The 6745-nt window shown below is 37.7% G+C and overlaps 1 long non-coding RNA gene across 8 annotated transcripts; it reads right to left on the reverse strand.

Moving 5' to 3' along the window:
- Positions 1-385: 385 nt before the first annotated feature.
- Positions 386-6136, reverse strand: LOC121223649 (uncharacterized). 8 transcript variants are annotated; one of them, XR_005920939.1, is made up of 6 exons: positions 5397-6136; positions 5182-5288; positions 4738-5099; positions 1148-1206; positions 780-1014; positions 386-670 (listed from the first exon to the last, which is right to left on the reverse strand). It is a non-coding gene; the product is annotated as an uncharacterized lncRNA (long non-coding RNA). The 8 variants fall into 8 exon arrangements; XR_005920940.1 differs by having other exon boundaries at positions 1144-1206; XR_005920942.1 differs by having other exon boundaries at positions 780-1206; positions 5397-5570; positions 5810-6037.
- Between the last annotated feature and the right edge of the window lie 609 nt (positions 6137-6745).

The following is a 6745-nucleotide window of genomic DNA, read 5'->3' on the forward strand; positions in this document are numbered from 1 at the left end:
ATTTTAATGTTTTTTAGTATTTTTGATGTATTATATATTTAAAATTTTATAAAAATTAATATGGCCAGGCCGACTTAGGTTTTAGCATTTTTATTCGGACTGAGCTTAGGCAAAATTTTATGCACATTTTTTTAGGCTAGGTCGGGCCTGGGCCTAACAAATGGGTCTAAAAAATTTGTTGGGTCCAACCTGGCTCACCCCGTGAGCACCTCTAACTAGAACACTCTGCTCCATCACCCACCCCGCTTCAATATGGTTGTATAAATTCAAAATCCACTATCACCTCAATGGATGTTGGATGCAACCATCTTCATCCCACCTCTCTACTTCAATTTAATTATTACTACTTATCTTTAATTTTTTCAATCTTTTAAAGTCAAGTAGATATTTAAACATATTTCTTTTAAAAATATTTAAACGTAAAAATGTCCTCTCAAAAGTGCATTTTCCTTGGAAACCAATAAGGAATATAAAAAACCCTAGCTACTTCTTTTCCAAGAGTGCTTCGCCGAGAGTCCTAGTAGAGGCAGTCACTTCTGCAACTTGGGATGGGGGAAAGCGGTGGAGATGATAGAGAGCAGAGGGATGAGATTTCACTCTTAACTGAAGAGCTTATCCAATTATCTGTCAAAGGTTCGAAGGTAGTACCGACTGATAAACCAACCCTGATCTGCACAATATGGACAGAGAAGTTTTACAATCCGGAAAGTTTTAAGGCACAGATGAAGAGTTTGTGGAAAATAAAAAATAAGTTCGAGATTCAAACAGCAGGACAAAACCTATATTTGATAGCGTTCGAGACGGAAGAGGATTTAAAATTGATTATGGAAGGTAGACCATGGCTATTTCAGAAGAGTCTAATCCTTTTCGACAGGATTACTCAATCGGTGGAAAGATCTCAGATTCGACTCAACTCCTCACCGGTCTGGCTAAAGGTAGGACCATGTCTACCAGAATTTGACAAAAAAGACTTGCTACATGCCATAGGTGTCACTTTTGGCGGGATAATCAGATCTGAAATAAACGGAGAATGGTGTCGTCTAAAAATAAATCTCGATGTGCAGAAACCCCTTCGAAGGGGTATTTTTGTCTCAGTGAATAATAAGAACAAATGGTGGATTTCATTTAAATATGAAAAACTACCGACTTTTTGCTTCAGATGCGGTAAGCTGGGGCACGGTCTCTTAGGTTGTAACTCACTGAATCCTGCAGAAAAAACAAAAATTCAAGAAAATCCCCCATACACAATGGCACTAAGAGCAGAATCAAACTTACTTGGAAAAGAGTGTATTAAATTAAATAACTCTTTAAATCAGAATAGGGTTCAATGTTTCTATACAGGTGGCTCTGACCCAGATTTGATTGATGATGGAAAAGCTGAAGAAGCAAATAATTGGTTGGGGATGACGCACGGGGAACTACTAGTGAATGAAAACAAGGAGGAGATGAAGAAGCAAGAAAAAGAAGATTCTGTTATGAGCAATGAGCGGGTGGTTGATAAGAGGAGAAGTCAAGACAATAATCCACATTCAGTAAAGAAGTCAACTTGGAGAAGAGTCAATCCAGCCCTAACAGTGGCAAAGCAAAAGGATGAAAACTGCAACAAGAAGAGGAAAGCTACTGAAGAAATAGCAGAGACTTATTGTATAGAAGCTGAATATGAAGTTGGAACAAAGAGGCTAAAAAAAGATAGAGAACAGGAACAAGGAGAAACGCTGGGAAACGTTATGCAACAGAGTGATACTAATTTACTCATAGGATCGGTGGCTGCCAAGAGGCAAGCCGACCGAACGCAATGAAAATCATTACTTGGAATATTCGTGGATTGGGGAGTCCACGAACAGTTAGAAGGCTGCGATACTTTCTAAAGCAGCAAAACCCCCAATTGGTCTTCTTAATGGAGACAAAATTAAGCAAGCAATGCATGGAGAAAGTTAGAAGAAAATGTGGTTTTCATAATGGAATTGATGTTGATGCAGAAGGTTTCCGATGTGGTTTATGCTTAGCATGGAAAGAAGAGATTACGGTTACCTTAAGAAGTTTTTCTAAGAATCACATTGATGCAATGGTTATGGAAGAAACTGACAATGAAGAAAGGAGATTTACAGGTTTCTATGGCTCCCCTTATGTCAATCTGAAGAATGATTCGTGGAATTTGTTACGAAAATTGGGACAAGACCAGACACATCCATGGGTTGTGAGTGGGGACTTTAATGAAATCATGTATTCTTTTGAGAAAAAAAGAGGTTTACTAAGAGATGAAAGACGGATGGAGGTTTTTAGAGAAACTCTTGAAGAATGCAAATTGGAAGATCTAGGGTACATAGGGCCTTGGTTAACATGGGAAATGGGAAATATGCCAGAAAAAAATGTTAAAGAGAGACTTGATAGAGGAGTAGCCAATGATAAGTGGAGGAATCTATTTCCAATGGGTAACATTCATCACTTGCCCCATTCAATATCTGATCATTGTCCTCTGCTGCTTATTACAAAAATAGATAATGATAATTTTGGCAAGCCAAGTTTTAAGTTTGAGGCATGGTGGACCATGGAAGAGTCTCTCGAAGGAAAAATTAAAGCATCTTGGGATTAAACTACAAACAATGTTCTGGAGAAACTGGAAAAATTATAGTCGGACTTAAAAAAATGGGCAGGGGAAATTAAAAAAGGACGAGAAGGGCTGAAGAAAAGGCTGACAAAGAAACTGGAGATGCTGATGGAGAAGGAAAGTACTGATGACATAATGGCAGAAATCATTGATATTAAGGTGCACCTAAACCTAGAAATTGATAAAGACGAAAGATATTGGGAACAAAGGGCAAGGGTAAACTGGATAAAAGCTGGGGATAAAAATACGGCTTTCTTTCACAGGCACGCCACATCTCGACGGAAGAAGAACACGATATCAAGGCTGAAACTTGTCGGAGGAGGAGAAGTGACGGAAGAATGCAAGATCAGTGAAGAAGTTACTTTTTTCTTCCAGAAGCTATTTACATCAAAAGGAGTGGGTGAGCTATTCTACCTCCTAACAGGCATTGAAGAGAAAATCACACCAGAAATAAATGAAGACTTAATGGGGAAATTTACGGAGGAGGAAGTGCATCTTGCCTTGAAAGGAATGGGGCCAACTAAAGCGCCAGGACCTGATGGATTCCCAGCACTTTTCTTTCAACATTATTGGCATATCGTAGGTAAAGAAGTCACCACTTTTTGTTTGGAAATTTTAAACAGTGACAAAAATTTGGGCCATTCAAATTTTACTAGAATTGTTTTGATCCCAAAAGCACAGAATCCCAAAAACTTAACAAGTTTTAGACCTATCAGTCTATGTACTGTTATATGCAAAATTGTGGCAAAAGCAATAGCCAACAGACTTCAAGGAGTTATTGGGCAGTGTATTGATCTATCGCAGAGTGCTTTCATCCCAGGAAGGTTAATTTCTGATAACATATTGCTAGCCTATGAGATCTTACACACTCTTATACGAAAACGAACAGGCAAGAAAGGCTTTATGACAGTTAAACTTGATATGAGCAAAGCCTTTGATAGGGTCGAGTGGAGTTTCCTTAAGGAAGTCATGTTGAGAATGGGTTTTGCAAAAGAATGGGTCGGTTTGATTATGAAATGCATTACTACAGCTTCTTTTGCAATCAACAGTAATGGAAAAGGGAGAAGAATCTTTCAATCTTCTAGAGGACTACGACAAGGTGACCCACTTAGTCCTTTCCTTTTTCTACTATGCAGCGAGGGGCTTTCGGCACTAATGAGATTAGCATTAAAAGGACGGATAAGAGGAGTCAAGGCAAGCAGGAAAGGTCCAGCGATTTCACATCTGCTTTTTGCTGATAATTGCATTCTGTTTGGAGAAGCAAATAACAAGGGTGTAAGGGCGCTAAAAGAAATCCTTAAGGAATATGAAGAATGTTCGGGCCAATGTGTTAATTTTGAAAAATCTACAATTTATTTTAGCTCGAACACGTCAATCAGAGATAGAGAGGAAGTTTCAGTAAGCCTAGGTATAAGAGGGTCAACAGATATGGAGAAGTATTTGGGCCTTCCTAATGTAGTTGGAAGACGAAAAAATGAGGCTTTTCAATATCTCAAAGATAAAGTTAACGCTAGAATTGTGGAGTACCAGACTATTATCACAAGGTGGCAAGGAAGTTTTCATTAAATCCATACTTCAGGCAATTCTGACTTATGCCATGTCATGCTTTCTTCTCCCTAATTCTCTATGTGATGAATTGGAAAAGTTATTCGACACCTTTTGGTGGCAAAAGAAGGAAAAAGAGGAATTCACTGGTGTAAATGGCAAAATATGTGCCGGGCAAAAGAACAATGAGGTATAGGTTTCAGGAGTATGGCTAAATTTAATATCTCCCTATTAGCTAAACAAGGCTGTCGAATCCTAAATAATCCAAACTCGTTAGTGTCAAGGGTGTTAAAGGCTAAATATTTTCCAGAAACGGATTTCCTTAATTCGTATCTTGGGAATAATAGTTCTTTTGCGTGGAAAAGCATATGGGCAGCGAGAGGTGTTCTACTCGATGGAAGCTGTTGGAAAGTAGGGAGGGGTACTGCAATTTCGGCCATTCATGATAGTTGGTTACCGGATTATCCAAAATTATCATCTCATTTTACCAATTATCCCAGGTTATCGCATTTGCAGGAATTTAAAGTTGCAGATCTAATTGAAGACAGAATCAGAGAATGGAAAAAAGAACTAATCGAAGCTACCTTTCCTGTGGAGATATCTGAGAAAATCTTCTGTATCCCACTTGCAAAAGAGCCTCACGATGACTTCCTGGTCTGGCGGGAAGAATCTTCAGGAGAATTCACAGTAAGAAGTGCCTATAAACTATTACAGAGCTCTGAAAATGACCCTAGTGCTTATGCTTTACAAAATGATTCTAGAAATTTCTACAGAAATCTATGGCTCCTTAATCTACCTCTTAAGGTAAAAATTTTAGTCTGGAAAATATCTTGGAATTATATCCCGACTCGAGTCAACTTGAACTACAGAAGGCTGTTAAACAATGTGACATGCGTTGGGTATGGCAGTGCAGCAGAATCCGCAAATCATATATTCCGTGAATGTCCTGTGACAAGAACAGTATGGGAAGAGTTATTATTCCCAGAATTACTACAAGTTTCTCATATGGATTTTGTACAATGGCTTACCTGGGTTTTTGAACAAAATTCCACCAATCGGCGACGAATCTTTTGTTGCGCTCTTTGGGCAATATGGGGAGAAAGGAATAGGAGAGTGCATGAAAAGACTAATAGATCTGGGAAAGAGACAGCATCTTTTGTTAAGAGATATATTAGTGAACTGAATGAGATTGGAGCAAAAACACCTCAGGTTAGACTGAGAGGCAAGGAATGGAAGTACCCACCGGTCCAGTTTGTGAAGGTTAACTTCGATGCAGCATTTGATGGGAACTCACGGCAATCAGCAGCGGGTATCGTGGCCAGGGATAGTGACGGAAACACACTTTTATCATGTACAAAGATTCATCATCATGTGGCATCAGCCTTTGCCGCAGAAGCAATAGCGTGTCGAACAACAACTCAAATAGGCAGGGACATGCAATGGTCAAACATTATTATTGAAGGGGATGCATTATCTATTATAAAGAAGTGCAAACTGAAAAGCCATGATAAATCCAGAATCGGAGCATATATCCAAGATATTCATCAGCTATTAAAAAATTTTGGAAACTACTATCTTGAGTATATTCCCAGAGAAGCGAACAGCCTGGCACACAAACTAGCGACGGTGACATTAAAGGAAAAAGAAGAGCTTTACTTGATTGGAAGAGTCCCGGAGTATGCTGTGAATCTGGAAGAAACCGAAAGAAAGGCAGGGAAAATGTGCTGAGAAGAAATGAATGGTTACAAGGAAAAGGAAGCTGTATTATAAAAATTCAAAGGAGTGGCAGACAAGGCTTCATTGAAATCTGGAAACGTCTCTGTGAAGTAATGAATAGAAGATTTTGAAAAGACGGAAATGGATTTTTTTCTGATTGGGCAAGATACGACAGCATTTATTAGGTTTTAGAAGATTTTTAAAGACTGTTTTTCTTTCTTTTTTTAATTTCTTTTCTGATTTGGTCCAAAATTTTGATTTGTCTACGGGCCAGAACTTGCATTTAGTTTAGCTTGAACCTTATGTTTTTTTTTCTTAAGTTATAAAGCCCAATCTGAATTTGTTTCAAAAAAAAATATTTAAACGTAAAATATATGATTTTTTCTATATCACGTTATAACATTTTTACCCTTTTAATAATTTTTATATATAAGGATAAAATTAAGTGTATATAGTGGAGCGGGCAAACAATTACCATAACCGCTCCATACCCACTATCTAAAAGAAAAATCCACCCCACCCTGCTCTGCATCTACTTTTCAAACAAAAAAAACTCGCTCCGTTCGGAGCGGATCGATTCGAAACCCATGGGCGGTTCAAGTTTTACCATCCCTAACTTCACTAGTAGACTTTCTTTTAAAATATTTTTCCATTCCTCTTAAACATTTAGAATAAATAAATCTAAATCTAAACACAAAAAGATTTTAATAAAGTCAACATACAACTAGTAATTTCTTTGTACAAAAATAAAAAATCAATTGAGTGTTTTTTTGATACCATGAGAATATAAGAATTTTCAAATAGGAATACTAAATAAGAATACATGAGATTATATAAATACAAGTCAATCCTAATTAATTTATTGAAGGGTTTATA

The sequence above is a fragment of the Gossypium hirsutum genome, chromosome D11 (genome assembly GCF_007990345.1).
Source record: "Gossypium hirsutum isolate 1008001.06 chromosome D11, Gossypium_hirsutum_v2.1, whole genome shotgun sequence".
Lineage (NCBI taxonomy): Eukaryota > Viridiplantae > Streptophyta > Magnoliopsida > Malvales > Malvaceae > Gossypium > Gossypium hirsutum.